Genomic DNA, 25075 nt, shown 5'->3' with positions numbered 1-25075 from the left:
CAGTAATACAATTTTAGAGAAACTCAAGGAATTTAGATCAAATATCTGAGTAGTTTCTGAAGGGAAAACTAAGCAAGAAGTCATGATGAGTATTATTGTGTTTCATGCCCTAGTGCATACTCAGCTAAACAAATAGGCTTCCAAGTTTCTCTAAAGAGTGTCAAAAGGTTTCATTGACCTCAGAATTTTGAAAAGAAGCCTTTACTCCTAACCCCTAATATCCTTACTGCATTTGTTGACCTCATCTTAAAATTTTCAAGAGCACAAATTTCCTTATTAGGGAGATGTTTTGAGCAAATAACATTGAGGAGATATAGGTTAGTGGAAATTATTTTGATGAAAAAGTAAATAGCTCTGCAGAGGTTACAGTATGTGGTATAATAACTAAGCTTGATGAAAATTATAAACACCATGGAGAAATTATAGTACAATCTCTGAGGCAGTAAAATAAACTTCAAAGAAAATTATTGGGAGCCCTCTTAAAACATTTAAACTTACATATGGTTAAAGGAGCTTAGATCAATTAGATCTAAATATCCCTTCTCTTAAAAGAAGAGTAGAAAAATATCTGTATTTTTTATTATTTAGGTTATTTTTATCCTTTGGTCTTTATTTTGCTGATTTTTCATTATTCTATATCAGAAATTTTCCCCCTTCATCAATTCTAGTCTGTTTTTCTTTGCCTACTAGTTTCCTCTAACCAGGAATAGTTCTATTTTTCCTTTCTGCACCAGGTTCCTTTACATGATAGTGCTCCATGCTAGAAGTAAGAGAGAAAAGGAAGTGGAATGGTTTCAGGGCAAGGGAAATGGGGGACTCAAGGTGGTATAGGACTCCAGTTCACATTCTTCTCATCATTACACTCCCATTCTTTGCCTCTGTCTGTAACAATTTAAATACCACCTGAAACACCGTCATGGAATCCAACTAACCTTTGGCCTCTTCACCTTAGGAATCTTGCAAAGTCTCTGAATTCAGGTTGCATTCTTGGGTCTACCTGAGAATCTCCCAGTAACCCATTCATCTCTGAATTTAGTTAGTACATCAAATACACAAACCTTTTTAATAGGCTTTAAAGTAACTATACAATGAAAGGGTTAAATAGAGCCTTGAGATAATCACAGATAAAATAAGGTGAGTTTTATATACATCAAAAGAAATTGTGAGTAATGTAACTTTACCTAACTAAAACTACCTTTCTAAGATATTTCTAACTATAATTATTTCTTAATTCACATTTTTGAAGAACTCAATTTCACTTGTTATCTTAACACAACTTTTTAATATTTTAACTTTCTCTTCATTCTTTAATTGTGAAAATAACAATGAAATATAACATGTAGTACAGCAGTAACTTCCAGATTTCTGGATTTTACAGACTACTAAACCTTCAACAAAATTGAGAGACTACTGAATTATGAATTTTGTGAAGTGAGGAGTATTTTGTTATTATTAACTATCATTTCCTACAACTCTATTTCATAAAAGGAAAAGACATTTCTAGCAGAAATAGTGAAAAGCGGGGTCGGGGAATAGGGGACAGGGATAGAGAAAGGAAGGGAGAGAGGGAAAAAGCAAAAAGAAAGGGGGAGGAAATAATTTCAGCAAAAAAGCAAAAGTCTTTTGAATTACATAAATTTAGCTTCATGAAATGTGCATGGTATATTATATCCTTCTTTTTCATTTTTCCATGGATTTTTAAAAATTGGCATTGGTTTGCAGACCAGGTATCCTAGTTTGGGTTTTCCCAGAAGCAGACTCTGAAACTAAGACTTGAGTGTTAAGTTGTTTATTTGGGAGGTGATCCTAGGAAATTTCAGAAGGAGAGTAGGGAAGGGAAGGAAGTTAATACAAGATGTGTTAAGGATCTGGTCACTGCTAAGAGCAGCTGGGGCTCGATCCTACCGGGGAGCTCTGGGAGATAGCACAGAACTCCTCTGAGAGCTGACACACCTGAAGGACACTGAAACTGGTTTTTATTCTTGAGCTCCTGTTTGTCATTGGTTGAGGGCTGCTTCTGAAAGCATCTCCTTTCCAACACCTCCAGACTGCCCTGTGTGCAGCCTGAGCATCTCCCCTGGCTAGAGAAAGCCCACAGGTAGAAAGGAACTGGTGTTTGCAGTGAGAGACCACTGCCTGCATAGAACAGATGAATGCCAAAGGGTAGGGGCTTCGCACTACTTACACCAGGGTTTGAGAACCACTGTGATGAAGAATTTATTTCTGTTAAATATAGGCATGTTGTTTGTTATACTGGAGTCATTTTGTATTTCAGTTATCCTATTCTATGACCTAACTAAGGCTATTTAGCACAAATGGCTAAGAAGCTTATTCAGTGTTAGTCATGGTGTGGCTGGGATGAGAACCCATTTCCCAGACATGAATATTATCACTGGAGCAATGCTGACCAGAGGGAGTGACTTTCTAGGACTATTTATTGCTTGATTCAAATATATTTTGTCTTTTTTTTAACATGTATTTTCAGCTAAATAATAGGATAGAAGCAAAAGTGGTTATGCATTGGACATAAAATAGCTCATTGATGACCAAATGGGAAAAATTCAAGAAAAACTATCATGAGTATTACAGTGGCATTTGTGAAGAAATAATCTGATAATATGTTTTGTTTTGTTAAAAGTTGTACAAAATTCATGCCTTATATTTGTATTGATAGAAACTTTTAAAGTTGTCAAAGTGTTCTCTTGTGCACTGTCTCTTTCACAACTCTGAAAAAGTATGACAATATTATTATCTTCAACAGACAGATCTGTAAGCTTTTGAGTTCCAAAGGTGTGGTCAATTCACCTTAAGTGATGAAGGTTTATTATAAGGATTTCTGGGGAAGTAAGGTAGGAGAAACAAACTGTCCCCCAACGAAACATCTAGTCTCATAGGGAACTGTAAGATCACTAACAGCCATGCTTGTGGTCATGTCTGAAGAATGGGGACCATGTTATTATCTCCTTTCGCGGTGCCACCATTCCCATGGCTCAGGAGCCCTGTCACTCCTTCGTTCTATTTCTCTGCTCAACACAGCCACTGATTCTGATTCTGCCCCCAGTATCAACCACCCCCAACCACCTCTCTCTCCACACCTCTCTATCTCAGGATTCCTGCTTACTCATGGCTTCCATTACATCTTTCCTTCCACTTACAAATATTTATTAAGTTCCAAGGAAACAACGCTGAGCCAAAATAGGCATGGTCCTTGCTCTCATGGATCATACAATTTAGAGTGAGGCAAACATTTAATCATCTAATAAATAAATGCAGCATTTAACACTAAGATAAATGATATTAGGGAAAGAAAAGCTAAACTGACTTGAAATCTTTATGGTTTTTATAGTCACTTGACAGATTCTTTGTTGAGTGTTCACAGAGCGTTACAGTATGATAACACAGATAGTAAATCAGCTCCAAACCTGAGTTGCTTGGACAGAGGGATTGTATGTAAATCCCTCCTCTGCCACTGCTAGCTCTATAACTCTGGTCAAGTTGCTTAACCTCTCTGAGTCTCAGTTTTCTCATCTGTTACCTGTGTGGATAGCAATACCTATTGTGAGGTTGGGTTCCCCCAGAATCAGACCCCAAGACTAGAATTGGTTTATAAATTATTTGAGAGATCATCACAAGAAACTCCACTGCAGAGGGAAGTGAGACAGGGAAGGGAAGGAAGCCAATAAAGGGTATGTCATCAAATAGGTAATCAGTGTGGGCAAGGGGTGCGAGCTCAATCCGATGGGGAACTAGGGGAAATCTTGTTAAACACACCTCAGAGTTATACTACATGAGGAGTGAGGAAGCTGAGGTACTTATCCCCCAACTCCCTTCCACCTTTGATGAAGGCTGCTCCTAGATTCTTTAACTCGTTGTACTTCTGAGATGTCCCATGCTCACAGGTGAGAGAAAGCAAAGCTGGGAGTTACCAGGGAGATTCCATGGCCATGCACTAGAATGGTGAGTGACAAGGGAATGTGGGTGAGGCGATGAGAGCTTCTACACCCTACCTTCTGGAGGTTTTTATGAGGATTTGAGATAAGAAGATAATGGAACAAAGTAGGAACTCAATAAACTGTATCTATTACAATGAATAAAATTCTTGTTGAGAGTATGAGATATGCACTTATGAAGTGGTAACATAATAACACACTACAATGTAAAATTCAATATGTGATTGTTAACATGAGTTAACATGTTATATTACCTCAATGGCAGTTCAGAAGAGTCTGATAGATTGTGTCCTAGAGAAAAAGGGCAAAGCTTTTCCTTGAGTTTCTAACTCCTTTAATAGTGAAAGAAAAGGGACTGGATCTCTCAGGCAAGGAGATAAGAAAAGGTAAGAAGACAAGATGAACATTTTTCTGTGGTAGAGAAGGAAGAAGCAGCCTTACTAGAGCAGGGAATTCATAATCACAAAGGAAGATGAAGTTGTAAGTTAGGGCAAAGTCAAGGAAGTTTTTAAAAGTTAATCAGAGGCATTTGGATTTTATCTTGAGGCAAATAGGCACCTTCTGAAGATTGCTGAATAAGGAAAACCATCATGAAAACAAAAATTGAAGGATGAACATTGAGTCTTAAATCTTGAAAAAGACATTGGAATTTATATAGAATAAGTCCTACCCAATACAAAAGGCCTTTCTAGAAAGTCTGTGACTTGTTGAAAATATGAACATTTGCAGTGATTCCATGTTCATAAGATATGGCATTAGCTATAAGTGTTAAAAAGTCGTTCCCTTTATTGAACAGAAATGTGCTCCTGTTGACTTCCTCACATTAGTCCTGATTCATGTTTCTAAATTTATATTAAACATAGAGCCCTTATAATACTTGAAGATAACTAATAAGTCCTTCAAGACACCTTTTTAAGTTCTAAATGTCGGGAGTACCCTTGGCTTTTTCACTGTCTACTACTCTTCCTAAATAATTTGATCTAGATCCATGACTTTAAATACCATATATATGCAAATAACTCCCAAATTAATATCTCCAACCCCAGCACCTCCTCTTAGCTCAAACTGTCCCTTGGCAGCTCCATTTGAATATCTCATGTTCAAACAAGAACTCTTGAATTTCCTATGCATAAAAGCTCCTCCCCCAGTAACCTCATGTAGCAAATGGTATCTCCGCTCCCTTACTGGCCAAAAACCTAAATAACATCATTGATTCCTCTCTTTTTCTCACATCCCACATTTAATTCATCTGCGTGTCCTGTCAGCTCTGCCTTCAAAAGATACCCTGTATTTAACTACATTTCAGTCTTAATTGCTAACACCCCAGTCTAAGCTACCATCATCTCTTACCTAGACTTTTATAATAGAATCTTCTAGCAATCTTCCTGTTTCCACTTTTACTCCTCTTGCCTATTCTACACACATTAGCCAGAACGACCTTTTTAAAATGTAAATCAAGTCACCTCACATCCCTTTTTAAGATCCTCCTATCACACGTAATAGAATGCAAACTTCTTCCTCACAGGAGGATCTGTAAGGTCCTCCATGACATGACCTCTTCCTCTCTCATAACCCTAAGACCTACCACACACCTCTACCCCTCTACTGTAGTCTTCTCACACTGAATGTCTTGCTGTTTACTGAATATACCAAAAAGTCTACTATCTCAGAGTCCTTAGACTTACTATACGCTCTGCATGAAATGCTCTTCAACAGAGCTTTGCCTGTCTTACTTCCTCCCTTCCCTGAAGTCTGCTCAAATGTCATATCCTCATAAAGTCCTGCACTGACTACTTTAACCACAACAAACCTCCACTTACACTGTTTGACTTTCCTTCTTAGTGCTTTTCAGTGCCTGAAGTTATGGCATATTTTCATTTGTTTACTTGTTTCTTGTCTACCTCCACAAATAGATCATAGGCTTCATGAGTGCAGGAATTCTGCCTGTATTTACTGCTATGTTCTGCTTGCCTAGGGCAGTGCCTGCCACCTAGTAAGTTCTCAACAAATCTCTGTGGAAAGAGAGAAGAATAGGAAAAAAAAGGAAGAAGGAAGGAAGAATGGAAGGAATGAATAGAATTCTTGGCAATTCACACCCATTGTTGAAAAACACTGAGTTTAGAGTCATTACTATTGAAATATTTTCCCTCTGAGTGCTCACCAAGTGAAGTCTCCCCAGTGCTGTGTTTATGCAACTCATAGAATTTAATCTGGTGCATTCTTTTAATTTAGGTTTAATATTTCAAGCTTTCAAGATTTTTTTTAAAAATCCACATTATGTAATAAAATATGTTGACTGTTTCTTCCACATTTTTGGTATCTGTGCTGACTAATTTTATGTGTCAACTTGGCTAGGCTATGATACTTAGTTATTTAATTACTTAGTTATTTAAATACTGTCTAGGTGTTGCTGTGAAGGAATTCTGAAGATGTGGTTAACAGCTGACTATAAATAAAGAAGAGTACTCTAAATGTGAGTAGGCCTCATCCAATCAGCTTAAGGCTTTAAGAGCAAAAGCAGATTTCTTGATGAAGAAATTCTGCCTCAAGATTGTACTGTCAGCCCCTATCAAGTTTCCAGCTTGCTGACCTGCCCTATAGATTTTTAGCTTGCCTTCTCCACAATTATGTAAGGAAATTCCTAAAAATAAAATCTCAATCCCTCTCTCTGAGATATATATATATATACACACACACATATATACACACATATATACATCATATATATCATATCACATCATATATCTTATATAGATAGAGATAAATACAGATTTATAGAGAGATCTCTTTGGAGAGATATAGATAGATATCTAGGTCTATTTATCTATCTTTCTATCTATCTATCTATTTATCTATCTATATAACTATCATCTTTCTATTTCATATTAGTTCTGTTTCTCTGGAGAACTCTGGCAGGAACAGTGTCCAAATATGTGAAAAGCAAATCATGTATATCATCACTCAAATCCAAATCAATAATACAGTGAAAGACTACAAAGCAGAAACCTCTCTGTGTGGACATGAATCCATTTTTAAATACTATTTAGGAGTATTTTTTCAACAAGCAATAAATCCTCTTAACCTACCTTTATCTTATTTCTATGTATATTACAAGTGATTTTGAAAAATACCTTTTAATTTCAAAAAGAATGTCTATAGCATTTTTCCATCTATCAATTTAATAACTTTATCAAAAAAAACCCAAAATAAAACAAAGGAGAGCTTCATATATTTTGTTATGAATTTCTTCTTGGTGAACATAACTAATCATTGTTTTCATTCTAAACTCAAGACAATTGGTTAATGATGTTTTCTAAAGTTTTGTTAGGCACTGATATATTTATTACACATTTCTGGAAAGTTTTTTTTTTAATAGAGGAAAGAGCTAATATTTTAAAATTCTACTCTGTATTACATCTCATCTCATTTAATCCTGTCAGTGAACTTATGGAAATAATACTATTCCCATTAAGTAAATAAGAAAACCAAAGCTCCCAAGTTTAAACTAATTGCCAAGTCACCCTATACTACAGTACTCTTCTAATCAGAACGTATATCCAACATCTATCTTCTGGTTTCTCTTGTAATCATTACAACAACTCATTCAGCTTATCAGGGAATCCATTATCACACCTGTAAATTCTTTCAGTAGACCAAGATGTAATTTTTATGAAGCTATTTGTTGGAGCCCATTCAAAGCAACCATGCTCCCATTTAGTATTCTCTAACTTGTCTTGGATTATAGATCCTTATTAGGATGATCTCCGAATCAAGCAATACTCCAGGGGAAGAATTAAAGAAAGTTTGTAACTGACTGGGTGTGAGAAGCAAAGAAGACAAAGGCTTTTCTTTTCCTTTTTTTTTAATGACTCCAATATATTAAGCCTAAGAGAATAGGACTGGTAGATTATATTCCTCCTGAGTTGCTCCCTGCTTATCTGTAAGAGGGATTATGTGTCCCTACTCATTGCCCTGGGACTTGCAGTGCCCCCTGCTCAGTGAAGTATAGTTTCCTGACCCACCGGCAGGTTTGGTCATGTGATTTGCTTTGGCCAATGATGTGTAAACAGAAGCGACACATACCACTGGATATTTCTGCCAACAATCTTGCTCTTTCTCATTGCCAATAAGCAGAGTGTTCTACCCAGAGACTGTTCCTCCAGTCGAGGTCCCAGAATATGAATAAGAAAATATACATGGAGTAAAACTACAGGCAAACTTGTTGGCCAACATGTAATGTGAGCAAGAAATAAGCCATTGTTATTTTAAGTAACAGATTACTAGGATCATTTGTTCTTGAAGCAAAGTTGACTGATAAAGGTGATGGGCTTATAATGAAGAGAATCAAATATAGTGAAAAGTAATGGTGATTTAGGATTATGTTAATGGATTGAGAATGCTGCAACTTTATATAGCCTAAAATCTGAATTATAAATGAGCTTTTGTTACCATATAGAATAACAAAAAATATCTTCCATAAGATTATGAAGATTATTGAAGAATGAAAAGGCTTTAAAATCTGATTTATCTACATAAGTGTCTACAGAGCCATTGGTAGGTCAAGATGCATTAATTTTCTACAGATTTTGAGCAATCGTAATAGATACCATAGATAATTAATTTTTGTTTGGAATCTAGATTGTTTTGTTCTTTTAGACCTTGGTTTTCAAACTGATTTTATGTTTTCAATTTTGCCATATCTCCATTCACTTTGTTTATTAATAAGTCCTAAAGCTATTGAGGGTTTCTGAATTTGTACTTTGATATTTGGTATAAATATTTTTTATGTCTTACCTAATAAAAAGGATATCCATTAAATTTCTATACTTTTTGGAATGCTTGAACAAACCAGAAAATCTGGTCAAGAATTTTTTTGCTGAAAAATCAAAACAAACATAGTAGGTTGAAAAGTACAGTGCCATGTTATTTTCCTAGTAGTTAAAAATTTATGACTTATTCACATAGTCTGATTTGTTTAAAATTGTGCTTTCTTCAAGTAAAATAAACAGAATTTTAAGACTTGGCATTAACCAAACCATGAGATGATTTTGGCCTGAAGTTTCTTAAATGCATTATATATTGATGAGCTTATTTCCTGAGCTTTCTGACTGAAGTCATGGACAATATGCTGCTTATATAATCTTTGTTCTTAGATGATGTAAATATATTTAGATTTATAAAATGTTCTACTAAACCAATCATTATAACATCACAGGAATAAATTTAACTAGTTAAATAATTATTGGAAGATTATATGGTTATACTTGTTTTCTTTTCTATATTTTGTAGCTATAAAAGTTTCATATTATATTATTCATCTGATATGAAGAAGAGTTCTGAGATTTATTAAAGGAATTACTTTTCTGTAATTCATTTTGATCTGAAACAATTTGTTCTTCCTTATAGTAATTATTTTTAAATTGATTTGAAATTTTTCTTTTTTGGTTAAGTTGATAAAATATTAACATTTTCTTTCATTTTATACAGACTAGGTAAATATATTTTCTTTAATTAAGACCTCCATTGTTCCATGTTATAACATTAGTACTTATCTAAAACTTTTATGTTAGTCTCATATTCTATCATAGCACATATTTTATAACTTATATTTTTGGTTAATTTTTTGATACAGTAGCATTTATTTTTACCTCTGTAATTAAAATATTAGGAGAAGATAAGATCAGGAAATATTATGACAAAATTTAAGGATTCTGCAGGGAATGGACACAGTGATTATGGCAGATCCTGTTAGTTATTTATCCACAAACCTCTTCCCACCTCCTTTCCTGCTAATTGAATCATGAATTCTTCAGGAGAGCAATGAGCCCTCTTGCGCAACGAATCCTAACTGCTCCAAGCAGTCTTTAACAACCCTGTTCCCATTTGACAGAAACTTAATTCCCACACACCCTTACAACTAAACACAGCCACGTGATCCATATGGGTTTCTTTATGGCTTCTAGATTTTTGTCATTGTTAAAAAAACCTCCTTCATTATAAGACTATTTTTAGAAATTCTCCCAAATTATCTTCCGGTGCTTTTATGGTTTCAGTTTCTATGTTGTTCAAATCTTTAATTCATCTGGAATTTGTTTTGGAATAAGGAGTGAAGTAGTCATCCACCTTTTTTTTCTCTCTCTCTCTCTAAATATAACTTCCTCCTTTTTCTGCACTTATTACTGTCTGCTTTTTCTCCCATTACACACCTACACTGCTTTAAAAACATCTTTGACTCTCAGAGTGAGGTATTATTAAAAAGAGGAAGTACCAATAAGCCTCTCATATTATAATTATCTTTGGCATTCGGGAAAACTTTTATTATATTTAAAAGTTTGGATAATGGGAGATCAAAATCGACCTTCTCAAAATGCCTCTTCCTTCTTCCACCTCATACAAACATCCTCTTTAGAGTGAAAATACCAAGGAGGAAAAGAGAAACTTCCATAAATATATGTGAAATATATTGATTTATCCAAAATTTTGTTGAAAATTTTTGTGTGTGTCAAAAAGATTTCTGGCACTGCATTTTTTGAAAATTAAACAGGGGCTTTTTGTAGTTAAACACTGTATTTTTTAACAAAAGAAGGAATCACTCACTGCTTTCTGTAGTGGAGATATGCTTCATGCATCCCCTTTTCCTCTGAGTGGATCACGATTCTCTTTACAGATGGAATACAACCATTTACAGTTTTGTGTTGTTTTGTTTTGTTTTTTGTGGTACGCGGGCCTCTCACTGTTGTGACCTCTCCCGTTGCGGGGCACAGGCTCCGGATGCGCAGGCCCAGCGGCCATGGCTCACAGGCCCAGCCACTCCGTGGCATGTGGGATCTTCCCGGACCAGGGCACGAACCCGTGTCCCCTGCATCGGCAGGCGGACTCTCAACCACTGCGCCACCAGGGAAGCCCCCCATTTACAGTTTTGATCTAAGTTAGGCACATAGATTATAGGAAGAGATCCTTTAAAATGTTATGCATCTTTATAAATAGATTTGAGAAAACATAATTTTTTATAAAATTGGCAAAACGTGAATACTTGTTGAAGCTGGGTGATGATGGTACTTGGAGGTTTATCATCCTATTCATTCTACTTTGATGTACAACTGAAAAGTTCCATAGAAATAGAATAAAAAACAGTAACATTTTAAACTTCGATTAGTCATTTATAACTCACTTTGTATAAAGATCCTTAGAACAATGGGGGAGGCGGTTCCAGCAAGAGCTGAGAAGGGCTCACCTCAGAGAGATGCACTCATATCAACCAACAACTGAAATAAAAAATTATCATTTCCCAAGCGTTTGGAAATAACACTTGCCCAGCCCAGAAGAAGGAAAAGCCTGAAAGGAGGACAGTACAAAATGGATCTGAAGACATCTACCAAACGTTCTTGAAAACACAAGGTCTTTTCATTACACTGTTACATTACAACACTCCATTAGTATGACTGACTAGATGCTATGAGTCAATATCACACCCCAACTTTTAGGACATTATGTCATAGTTTTGTAGCTATTTATTATTTCTTTTAGGTCTTTCTCTTCACAATACATTTGACTCGTTAAGGCAAATTGAGAATCTAAAATAAAATCAGCATGGCATTTAGATTAGTTAAGAACCAAAATAAATAAAGCAATTAACACACACACACACACACATATATATATATATATATATATATATATATATCTCCTCTAAGTTCCATTTCAATTCTAAGATTCAAATACTCTTTGATTTGAAATGAGCTAAGACAAATAGCATGATGTACATTAAAGCCACGCTTGTAGTGAATTCTCACTTAAATTTTTCTAATCATATAGCTTCATTTTTACCAGGATTCACTTCTGCAAAAATGTTAATTGAAAGAACAAGAGGCAAGGGTTATTGAATGTGGTATGGTTTGTTGCTAAGCCAAATCCCTCCTGTGCGTGATTCAAACCAAAAGCTAAATAATGTTTATTTTCATCTCTATCTAAGAAAACAACAAAAAAAGGGAGACAGTGGGGTAGAAGGGACCAAGTAAAATAAAAAATTAAACATCAAAATTGTTTTCAAGTATGTCACAAAGATGTAAATGAGAGGAACTGGAATAAGATTTTTATATAATAAAGAAATGGCATCATAATGAAGGAATAGACAGGAGAGAAAACAATACGGAGGGGAGCAGAGTTGTGTTTTGTTATTGTTGCTTGTTTCATTTTATTAGGCAGAGAAAGTAGTTTGGGAGAAAGCAAGATGTGTAAAGAAGGTTATAATGAACCTTTGAAGGGTGATCAGAATATGCATAATTTGCTTTTAGAGTTACATCTACATTTATTTTGGATGTGTTTCCAAGTTGATATGGGTCTGAAGTTGAAATAAGGTAGTCCCAGTTTTATTCAAGTTTCAGTTCTATAAAATGAGCTTCACTCACATTAGCCTAAAGCACGTGTGTTAACGCTGCTTTTTAAGGCCACCATTATAAAGATGTTATGTTAATTTCATTATCAATGACTCAAATATTAGTTAATATAAAATCAAAAGACTGGAAGGAGACTATATATGGAAAGCCCTCTTTGCTCACTCATTTTCCCACTAAACTCAGGATTCAGTATAATAAAAAGATCACAGGCATTGTTTTCAGATTCACTATATACAAGTAGGGTGATTTTAAGCAAATCAAACTTAACAAACTTCTATTTCTATATATATAACTAAAATTACTATATTTTTTAGTTTTAGAAGTTCCACTTGGTATTTTTTCAAAATTGCCTGATACGGTTTGAGAATGTCATTTTTTCTACTTAAAAAAATCATGAATTATTTGAAACATACTTAAGTTGTAGTCAATATCTAATAATTCTACTTTCTAAAGTTGTTGGGATATAAGCATGCTATTTCTTGTGTGTGTTGACTAACACATGATGGATTATTTCCTCATGTGTTTTGAAATTTTGGATTATGAGTGCATCGTAATGAGAACTTTATTTGTGGTAATCCTACATGGTGTGTCCTTCTACCATGGACACACCCTGCCTGGCCCAATCCTTGTCCCCCCCATATCTATGCTTATGCTCCTAGAATAGTTTGTATTTTTACATGTAGGCAAGATGAAGTAACAGGGACTATATTTATCCTCCTGCCTGAAACAACTAAAATTCTGGACAAAATATATGGAGCAACAGTTTTTAAAGACAACAGACATTAAGAACAAAGACAATGACCTCTGAGAGATAGGAAATGAATGAGGTGAGCTCCACAATTAAGAAGGCTTCCAGAGAAAGGTCACACAAGAGGAGCCTGGCAGTTTTTTGAGGTAAAGAGGTAGAACTGGGAATGTGAAAGGCCAAGGAGACTGGAATTTATACAGCATAGTATCGAGGAGAGAGCTGCATAGAGAGAGAGTTCTAGAGACCTGTAGAGTCTCCTCAACTCTAAGAAACCTAATTACAATAAAAGGCAGAGATTGACAGATTGGATAAAAAGCAAGACCTAACTATGCACTATCTACAAAAAGCCCACTTTAAATAACAAGACAGTTTTAAGGTAAAAGGACAGAAAAAAATGTATACAATGCTAACACTAACCAAAGGAAAGAAGGTTGGAGTGGCTATGTTAATACCAGATAAAATAGATTCCAAGCAAAGAATATTACCAAGGATAGAGAAATTTTATAGACTGATTCTGTGTTTGCTTCTGCAAGTCCCCCTATGAGTATTATTAGCTTTGATATTAATGGACACACAGGGAGAGGAGAGTGGACCTTAGACAAATAAGAGGCAGGGAGTTGGCACTGAGGCTGGGAATTTCTTGGCTTAAAGTTTTCCAGGCCCTACAGAGAGTAAAAATTCTAATCTCAAATCTGAGTGCTGTTCTGAGGTAAATTCTGGGGAGGCTATTTTCTCAAGCAGAATGCAGGGAGATGACATGCTTTTCTGTCTCTTAGTGTTACTGGGTTAACTTTTTCTACATCACCCTTTCCCTGGATGGCCGTGAGTCCATCTTTTTGCAGAGGATCAGTTCTAACCCCCAACCCTGCCTGGCCCAATCCTTGTCCCCCCCATATCTATGTTATAGTGAGTGAGAACCATTCCTGTGTCCTCCCTCAGACAACCCCACCATCAGTTCACACTTTGAGCTATAGTTTTTAGTTTTCTCTTCACGTTTGACATCTAGGGATTTCCTCTACTTTGTTGCAAGCTCAGTTATGTGTTTAAAAGGAGGTTTCTTATATTTTATCAAGCATTTTTTGGTGTGTTCTTTTGGAGGTTTTTCAGATATAGATTGCCATATTGCTGGTAACAGAAGTCTGTCTTTATGTGACTTGGCGGTAATAGTGGATATCTTAGGATGAGTGTAAGATTTGAAGACTATTCATAAAATGCTTAGAACAATGTCTGGAGCATAGTTAGTGCTCAATATAGCTAGTTATTATGGGGTGAGTGACTAGGGTGTCAAAGTGATGGTGCTTTGGAGATGACAAAATTCTGGAAAGAATGCACTCTGGGGAATACAAAAATAGGTTGGACACAGAGGTCTTGTTATTTTTATAGACTTTCTATAGGAATTTTTCAAGACTTTTTCCCCACAAATTTCTTATTTTTGTATTAGTGATTGTAATTGTTTTCTTTACATGAAGTACCCCTCCATTTTTGTGAGGAAAAATTATATATAAATGATTTAATTATCTGACAATGACCACTGTCTAAAGGGACTATGTATTGGATAGGAGATTAATTCTGAAAGACAGAAATGTTCATTTGTATCTTCAACAAAATTAGTATTGAAGATTCTGAGACACAAAAGAAACAGTTCTTACCCTAAAGGAGATGGAGACCTGGTGGAAATATGAAACATATATACTTGCAAAAAAGCAACTAACAATATTACCAGAAAATATGAGCTTTAATACTATGGGTAGGTCAGAAGAGGGAAAGCACCTTGAGTTGAATCAGTCAGGAAAGATTTTGTAATGAATGAGAGAATGTTTAGGTAGAATTAGGTGGAGGGAAGAAGGAAGCCAGAAGAGAGGGAGGGAATGTAGGCATGGGCTTGTAAGCTGTAAAATGAAGTCAGAAGGCTAGCCTAACTAAAGGGGATGATTTGTAAAAAGGAGCAGTGAAAAGGAGGAAAAAGCACATTGAGGAAGGTCCTAAAAGTTAAGGACTTATTTTTTAAGCATTAAAAGCAAATGAAGATTGAGATGGGGTGACACAGTGAAGGAGACCCTATAGAGTAATTGTGGCTCTCTGATATTAAATGATACACTCTTTTACATATGTATCCTCCTACTTGCTAGAACATATGCTCCCTGAGGGCAGGGACTTTGGCTGTCTTCTTCACTGCTGTAGTCTTCGCATTTAGACAGGTGCCTAACAGAGGGGTCACTGAATGAATGAATGATTCATCTGGCAGCAGTATGCAGAGCAAACTAGATAAAAGGAGAATTTAGAGGCAAGGCAACTAGTCCGGAGGTTTTTGACATAAATCAGGAGCAGGGACAATGGGAATTAAAGGAAACATTGTAAAACCACTATACTGGGCCCTGAGGTCCTAGTAGCAGGAGTTATGACTTACTCATTGTGCCAATTTTGATGCCTGGCATGGTGCCTAAAGACAGCAGGTCCTTGGTAAATGTTTATTTAATGAATGAGGGGAATGATATAACGTACTGACTCTATTTGTTATGGGGATAAGGTAGGGAAGGGCATGGAAGATAACTTTGAAGTTTCTATTATTAGTGACTGGGAGGATGGTGATGCCATGAATGGAAATAGCCAAATTAGGAAGGAACAGGAGTTTCAGGGAAGAAAATGTTGCATTTTATTTTAGAAATGTTGACTACAATTTAAGATATGTGTAAATGCTTGTAGTTATTAAACAAATTCAATGACAGTTTATGTTTCACAGATATGTTAGCTACAACAAAATTCGTCCTATTTTTTTGTGAATGATCTCTAGAATTATCCTTTTTGTAAGATATTAAAAAACACCCTTGTATGGGTTACTTCTCTTAAAACGAACTATTTTAGGGTAAAAAGTACAAATATTGGTAACCCAAATGGGTTTCTTTTCATTTTAAAATTGTATACTGTACTTTAGGACAATAATGTTCAATTTATATCATTTTATGTTTGCGTTGTTTTATCTATGTAGTTTTTAACTTTGAGCCATCACTGTTTCTCCTCCTCTTCCTCCTTCTTTAAATATGTCTCTCACATTCTTTTCTAATCTTCACATCATGACAGAGTGGCTTATTAAATTTGCTCCTTATATTGGAAATTCATATGTGATTAATGTGCGCCTACGTAAGCAGGATTCTAAAACGAACCTTAGGATCCACTCTCCCTGGTATACAGACCCTCCTCTCGAGTATGGGCAGGACCTATGAATATGACAAGATATTTACTCCCTTGATTAGGTTATATTATATACGACTCCACCTAAGCTGACTGAAGGGACAAATTCTCCTTCTGACCTTGAAGAATTGCCATATTGTGGAGACAACCATGTGGTAGGGAACGGTGGGCAGCCTCTAGAAGCTGAGAACAGGTCCCAGCTGACAGCCAGCAAAAAAGCAGGGAACTCGGTCCTGCAATGGCAAGAAAATGAATTCTGCCAATAACCAGTGAGCTTGGAAGAGGATTCCAGAGCTTTATATGTGATCAGAACTCCATCTGACACCCAGGTGAGAGCCTGAGTTGAGGATGCAGTTAACTCATACCTTGACTTCTGACCCACGGAAACCATGACAAAAAGTTTGTGCCTTTTTTAAGCTACAAAATTTGTGACAATTCGTTATGCAATAATAGAAAACTAACACAGGACCTATAACCCTATTATAATCCACCAGCTTCTTTATCTTGCATATTAAATGTTAGTATCATTATCCTACTTTTGAAATTTTGGGGCACTGATTACCCCAGTTTATATATTTCTTTGTCCTTAATTATCCAAACCTTAGACTTTATGGCCTCTGGCATAGATTAGTAGTTGAATTGCCTCTGGATTACTATCATTTTAATTTTTTAGAACATCCTATTAGAAGATTAATTATCACCGACAACCATAACCTTCTCCTCAATATTTGTTAATCACATAATTTGATTGATAATACCTTTAGTCACATGTTTAAAGTATAAATTAATGTCCAGATATTAATTAGTTATAAACAATCATCTCTGGTACTACAAAGGAGTGAAAATGTTTGTGTGTATATGTGTAATATCTATAGATCAGTAGCATGCTTTTTGATTTCAAATGAATATTTAGTGCTTATATAGTTTTATCTGAAGTTTTAGCAATAGGCTTAACAATCTTTTAAACAATTTTCTAATAGTTATTGAGTATATTTTAATTTTTTATTATTTTTATTTTTTATTGAAGTATATAGTTGTACAATATTATATAAGTTACAGGTGTACAATATAGTGACTCACCATTTTTAAAGGTTATACTCCATTTATAGTTATTATAAAATATTGGCTATATTCCCTGTGTTGTACGACATATCCTTGTAGCTTATTTTATACCTAACAGTTTGTACCTCTTAATCCCCTACCGCTATATTTCCCCTCGCTGCTCTCCTCTCCCCACTGGTAACCACTAGTTTGTTCTCTATATCTGTGGGTCTGTTTCTTTTTTGTTATATTCACTAGTTTGTTTTATTTTTTAGATTCCACATGTAAGGGATATCATACAGTATTTGTCTTCCTCTGTCTGGCTTATTTCACTTAGCATAATGCCCTCCAAGTCCATCCATGTTACAAATGGCAAAGTTTCATTCTTTTTTAATGGCTGAGTAGTAGTCCATTGTATATATGTACCACATCTTCTTTATCCATTCATCTGTTGGACACTTAGATTGCTTCCATATTTTGGCAATTGTAAATAATGCTGCTATGAACCCTGGGGTATGTGTATCTTTTTAAATTAGTGGGGTTTTTTTGTTTTGTTTTGTTTTTTGGGGATATATACTCAGGAGTGGAATTGCATGGTTACACATAGTTCTATTTTTAGTTTTTTGAGAAACCTCCATAATGTTTTTCCCGCAGTGGCTGCATCAATTTACATTCCCCCCACCAGTAGTGTATGAAGGTTCTTTTTTCTCCACACCCTCACCAACATTTGTTCTTTGGGTTCTTTTTGATGATAGCCATTCTGACTGGTGTGAGAATGATATCTTATTGTGGTTTTGATTTGCATTTCCCAGCTTAACAAGATTTTAAGTTTAATTTTCAGTTAATCTACATTTTCAGGTACATAGAGACAGGTAAGTGAAGTGCTATTCTGTTGAGGTTTTTTTGCTGGTGAGACGGATGGTGCTTTAGTTTTGCTTTTTAATAAAATATTACTGACATATAACATATGCATAGAAGTGTACAAATAACTGTACTGCTCAGTTGACTTTCACAGAATGAGCACTCCCAAGTAACCTGTGACAAGGTCAATAAATAGAATAATGATAGAATCTTAGAAACCCCTTTCCAGTTCCTACACCCTTTATCCCAGTGGTAACCACTAACTTGAATGCAACATCACAGATTCATTTTGCCTGTTTTACACTTGTATCAATAGAATCATAGAGTATATTCTCTTTAATATCTGGATTATTTTACTCAGCATTTTGTTTGTGATATTCATTTATGTTGTTGTAGTTGTAGTTCATTCATTTTTATTGCCATATATTATTCTATGGTATGAACATACAATTATGGATTCCACTGTAGATGGACATTTGGCTTGTTTCCAGTTTCTGGCTATTATAGATAGTGATGTTACATTTTACCCATGTCTTTTGTTGAACATGTATATACATTTCTGTTGAGTTTATGCCAAGATGTGGAATTCCTAGAACATATGGTATGCATATATTTAGCTTTAGTAGATGCTGCCAAACATTTCTAAAGTGGTTGCTCCAATTTACACTCTTAACAGCATGTATGTGTTCCAGTTGTTCTGCATCCTCACCAGCACTTGATATTGTCTCTTTGTAATTTTAACAATGTTGGTGACACAGAGTGTTGTCACTTTATGGTTTTAATTTGCATTACCCTGACAAATATTTAAGTTGTTTACCTTCTTCACATTTTATTGGCTATTTTTGGTGAAGTGCTTTATTAAGTCTTTTGCTCAGTTACCAATTGGATTATCATTTTCTTTTTTATTTGTATACGTTCTTTATGTATTCTAGATATGAGGTATTTGTTAAACATATAAACAGCAAATACATTTTTCCATGCTATAGCTTGCCTTTTTACTTTCTTAATGGTGTCTTTTGGTAAATAAAAATTTTAGGCTTTAAAGAAGGCCAAACATCTTTTTTCCTTTTAGTTTATCATCTTTTGTGTCCCATTTAAGAAACTTTTGCCTACTCCAAAGACATGAAGATATTCTTCTATGTTTTCTTCTAGAAGCTTTATAATTTATCTTTCACATTTAGCTCTACAATTCATCTGAGATTAATTTTTGTATGTTGTCTTTTGGATATTCTGTGTACACAATCATATCTGCAAACAATGGCAGTTTTATTTATTCATGATCTTTGTGCCTTTTATTTATTTTATTTCATAGGCACTTGAAAAGAATTTGTATTCTGACATTGTTGGATGCAGTGCTCTATCTATGCTGATTAGCTCAAATTTGTTCATTGTGTTGTTTAAATTTTCTATACCCACAGTGATAGTCTATCTTCTCTTTTTATTGACTCTTGAAAGAGTTTTATTAGTATCCTATTATGTTTGTGGCTTTGTATATTTCTCCTCTGAGATTTGTCAATTTTTGCTGCATATATTTTAAATATATATTCTTAGGTGCATACAGATTTAGAATTATGGTATTTTTCCGGTGGATGAACCCCTTTATTGTTATAAAATTTCCTCTTTATCTCTAACAATACTTCTTGCCTTTATGTCCACTTTGTTCTGATATCATGACAGGGATATTTTAGTTCCATTTCAGAATCTCTAAAGCAAGCCTGTTTTAATCCTAGACTTCCACAAAGTGAAAGGTAAGTACGTTTTCTGGTACTATGGGACAACATAATACATTTAAATGCAATAATAGTAATATCTTGTTTTACATGATATTTTTAACTTTTTTCAAAGTACTCTCATGTATGTCATATTATTTTCATAACTTACCTTTTTAGGCCAGGCTTATTTGAAGGTACTAATATCCAAGTAACTGCAGTCAATATATTTAACTACTAGTAATGCATGGATGGCAACCGATCAGAACAGATATTGTTAAATAGAGCATAAATAACTGAATAACAGCTCCGGTTACACCCCAAACACTCTTTCTTCAACTATTGAACTTATTCTAATAAAACCAGAGCAGTTTGTATTTCTGTATAATGAAAGATAGGATCAAGATAGGAAGTTAACTGAAAGTGAAACAATGGAAGACCAATGGTACAAAAAGAGAAATTTAGAGACCAGAACAAAATTTATTTTTTACCTGTCCTTAATGATAGCTTTCAGTATTTTATTGATGAGGACCCCATTGACTAGCCTTTATAGTCAATATGCTTTATTCATATATATATATACTGTTAAATAAAGTATATATATATATATATACACTTATATTAACTGTTTAATGGAATATAAGTATTATTCTGTATAGAATAGAAATCCTTAACAAATCTTTTTTTCCTTTAAAACAATCACAGGTAGGACTTCCCTGATGGTGCAGTGGTTAGGAATCCACCTGCCAATGCAGGGGGACACAGGTTCCATCCCTGGTCCAGGAAAATCCCACATGCCAAGGAGCAACTAAGCCCACGCACCACAACTACTGAGCCTGTGCTCTAGAGCCTGCGAGCCACAACTACTGAGCCCGTGTGCCACAACTACTGAAGCCTGTGCAGCCTAGAGCCCATGCTCTGCAACAAGAGAAGCCACTGCAATGAGAAGCCTGTACACCACAACGAAGAGTAGCCCCCGCTCACCACAACTAGAGAAAGCCTGTGCACAGCAACGAAGACCCAACACAGCCAAAAAAACAAAAAACAAAAAACATCACAGTTAAAGAACTCAACCAGGTATTGTTATATTTAAATAATTCAATTAAGAAAATCTTCTCGTAATCAGTGGCCAAGACAAGGGGAAACATACCCCTATCAGAATGTTGTTTAGCAACTCTTCTTTCTGCCTTGATGTTTTATTAATGTTTTTCATTGTACCATGCTGTCACTTTCATAACATGTTCTTTGACTTTTCTTCCCAATTACTACATATAAAGTTGCTCAAAATATATCTGCCAAGGGTGGTAGATCTTCTTTCTTGATTAAAAAAAAAAAGGAGGTCATAAGAGTGGCCAGATCAAAGGGAACTTGTAAGCTCTGTAGGTCAGAAGTCCAGGCACGACATGACAGGATTCTCTGCTTAGGGTCTCACTGAGCTGAAGTCAAGGTGTTGCCTGAGCCTGCACTTCATATCTGGGGCTCAGGTTCCCATCCAAGCTCATTCAGGTTGTTGACAGAATTCAACCCCTTGTGGTGGCAGGACTGAGGACCCTGCTTTCTTGCTGGCCTTCAGCTGTGGGCTGCTCTTAGCTCCTAGAAGCTGCCCACCATTCCCTGCTACATGGCCTTATGCACAGCTGGCTTTTGCCATCTTGTAGACCAGTCAAAATGTGTCTCTCTGACTTCCTCTTCTGTGATCAGCAGAGAAAACTCTGTTATTAAAGACTCATATGATCAGGTCCAGCCCACCAGGGTGGTTTCCCTATCTTAAAGTCAATTGATTTGGGACATTAATTACATCTGTAAAATCCCTTCAAACCAACACATGGTTTTTGACTGAATAAGTGGAAGAAGATATGTGTACATCAGGGGCTGGGAATCTTGGAAGGTCATCTAAGAATTCTAACTAAGAGTCAGATATTTACTATGTGACCAATTACATGGGACACATTAGAGGAAAACAATATAAAAATATCATATCACATGAAGCATGTGAAGCATACATTTCTAGAAAGTTTAGGATATATATATATATATATGTAAGATACTAGTATGTTACCATTTCAGAAGCTTTAGGAGATAAGCAGATATAAATTGTCATCAGAATAGGCCAATATAGATGTTTTACATGTTATTCTCTGCTAGTATTCAGTCAAATAACTTTAATAGATGATATTTTTTAATGTACTTATAAATATGTACGTAATGAAAATGTATAAGTTGTCATTTTACTATTTGAGCACTCCTTTTTTATTTCAGATTCATGGAATTTGAGAGAGGGACCTTAGAGATCATGTCCTCCTTTGTTAGCACTTAAGGGTAAGATAGTTGAAAGGAGATTTTCCTGTTTATAGTTAATAAAATATCAAGACTCTATTATATGTTTTTTGAATATGTGTACTTCTTTTCAAATGATAACAGATGTGACCATCCTAATGAGTACATTTCTCGAAATAGAGCAGAAACTTAAATAGCTAGAATGGGCAGGATACCAAGGAAACAGACTAATCAGGCAGATGGTGACTGTTTCCTAGGGAAAGTCTGAGTAAACCAGTAACTTTGCAGCAGTGATCTGAAAATAAAGGAACATTTGTGGGCATGGAAAACTTACTGCTTTTTCATATATTTTTTTCCTTATAATAAATAATTAGATATATGTACATATTTTTATGTATTACCATTGATCACATGAAATTTAGTCATTTCCTTCATTATAATGTTTTCTTTTCATATTAACCAAATTTTGTCAAAAATATTTTGTAATTAAGATGCAGCAATGGATTTCCTTTTTTTTTGCAAAACCTTTGGAGTATTTCTATTAGTCTTTTAAAATTATTTAATCATTTTGAAATGAGTTGATTTTTAAATTTAATAAAATAGATTTACAAATGACAGAGCTCTGGTAGTATAAAAATAAAAACTACAATCAACTGAAGTGCATTTGCTAAAGAATGAAATTTTGCTTAAAAAACAGAAGTAAAAAAACACATCCTAGCAGGAAACCAGGAACGGAATAAAAACACAAAAAGGTATCTCTGGCACAATGCCCTGAAGGTCAACAACCATGGCCAAGAGCATGAGGTAATGTCAGAAATAAGAAAACACCCTGGATCAGATCCTTGTCACTCTGATCCTAAGACCATTAGTGATCATGTAAAAATGTAATCTGTATAGTGATTTATAAAATTGTCGTATATTGTATTTCATTTCTACTTCATAACATCCTGGTGAGGCAAAGCAGTTCTTGTTATCCCCATTTTACAGATGAATACATTATAAAGAGAAATTAGGTTGCCAAAATTCAAGTTACTAAGTGGCAGAACAGGAACTAGAACTGATTCTTCTAATTCTGAATCCAATACACTTTTGGAATCCCATACACTTTTGGATTGAAGAATGGAACAGTCAAGACAGAGTGGCTATAGTTGCAAAAATGAATTTGTTTCCATTTAGTATCTTAATATATAGACAGCCCATAATTTGCCTGTATTCTTACTATAGCACGCTGTATTTCGTTTATAAGGATAATGCTTGGAGGTTAGCATTATTAAAAAATTGTATTCATCTTCTTTCCAAAAGTGGTGAAGGGTTTGCATTTTCATAGAAATTTCTTTGCATGAATTTCTTTGCTTTGTCTCTCTTAGTGTCAACTGAAAGAAATCAAAAGGAGCAGCTACAAAACAAAGGGAATCTGATGGATCTTGCAAGGAATGAATCCTTCACATTGATTTCATGATGCTTAAAATACTTCACACAACATCCAAGTTCATTACAGAAGGATAGGAAGGATGAATTTGAAAAAGGTAGTGAAGAGGAACCAACTTTGGGGGGCTTGCAATCCAATGCAAACACCAATACCCTCTCATGGTCTGTTCTTCTAAGAGAGGACAACTCTCTTAAGGACTACACATATTTTGTACTTTGACCTCCTCCCCATCTGTCATAAAAAAAAGCTATACCTTAGGAAGAGTAGGAGTAAACAGAATGCTTCCAGTATCCCAACATCTATAATCCCTGTAGTCTTCTAGAGAACAAAGACTCTGATATATATATATATATAGCGCCTAGAAAGAAATGGTAAAAATTTAGTTGTTTACAAAGCTGATGCGTGTATGGGAGTCTTTGGCACAGGCACAACCTCTGCTCACTATGACCTTTTCCTTTTATTCTAGGACAAACCACTAAGCACTACCCAGCATTCCTTGCATTTAGGTATGTCCATACGACTGAATTCTAGCCAGTGGAATCTAAGAAAGTGTGGTGTGTCATTTTTAGACCAGGTCCATGTGATCCTACATTCTCCTTTCCTCTTTCACTTGCTAAAGGATGATCTTGGAAGGCATAAGTGGAAGTAGGCAAAGTCTGCTACAGTTTGAAGTGCTGAATGACTGTGGTGGGGCAAATAAACCACAATGCAACCTAAAAATCTTCAGCCGCCTTGGTCTGTTTATGTATGAGAGAAATAAATTTCCATTATGTTTGAACCATTATAAATTTGGGGTCAAATTATTACAGGTCTTAGTCAGTTTAGTTTACCTTAACTAAATTCAGTACCCTAGACAAAGTGCCCCATCAGAGAATACACTTCTGATTTTCTTTTTTAATAAATGAGAAAAGTCGCCAACTCTTTTCTTGTGGCCCATCCTTTCCACCTGAGAGTCTTCACTATTGCCTCCTCTCTGAGCTTGTATCACTTATACAGAAAACGATGTGTTCCCATTTCATCTTGGGCTCAACAGCACTGGTCCACTCTATCCCTAATCTCAACTGTTCCATGTCCTTTAACTCAAAGGACCCTGATTAGTTCAGGTAAAAATTCTGTTAACTGAATATAATCCTGGATTAGGACCAGTCAAGATTGCTGGAGACAATACGACCTTAGAATCTGAGGCATTAGAAAAACCCAAGACGTCACCCAGCTTCTATACTGCACTCTTCTATAGCTAATGCTTGGAGGCAGACTGGACTTCCCTGTCTCTCCAGACACTAAAGAGTCTGAGAGGAATACCGGAGGCATAACTGAGAGAGTGTGGGAACTTCCAAACACGTTAGATTCGTGATCTGGATGCCTGCTATTGCAGGACTGTTAGGGATTAAACACTTATATCCTCAGGTAGACGTGTGTGTTAGCTACACTCCAGAAAGGGTAGGGGTCACCCTAGTTATTAAAAAATACCACAC

General features: G+C 35.4%; 1 long non-coding RNA gene across 1 annotated transcript; it reads left to right on the top strand.

Annotated features, from left to right (window-relative positions):
• The first annotated feature begins 20588 nt into the window (after positions 1-20588).
• On the top strand, positions 20589-23691 carry LOC137220737 (uncharacterized). The gene is made up of 3 exons (XR_010941769.1): positions 20589-20971; positions 22154-22213; positions 23539-23691. It is a non-coding gene; the product is annotated as an uncharacterized lncRNA (long non-coding RNA).
• Positions 23692-25075: the final 1384 nt, after the last annotated feature.

This window comes from Pseudorca crassidens, chromosome 3, assembly GCF_039906515.1.
Source record: "Pseudorca crassidens isolate mPseCra1 chromosome 3, mPseCra1.hap1, whole genome shotgun sequence".
NCBI classification, from domain to species: domain Eukaryota; kingdom Metazoa; phylum Chordata; class Mammalia; order Artiodactyla; family Delphinidae; genus Pseudorca; species Pseudorca crassidens.
This window is presented reverse-complemented; position numbering and strand designations above follow the sequence as displayed.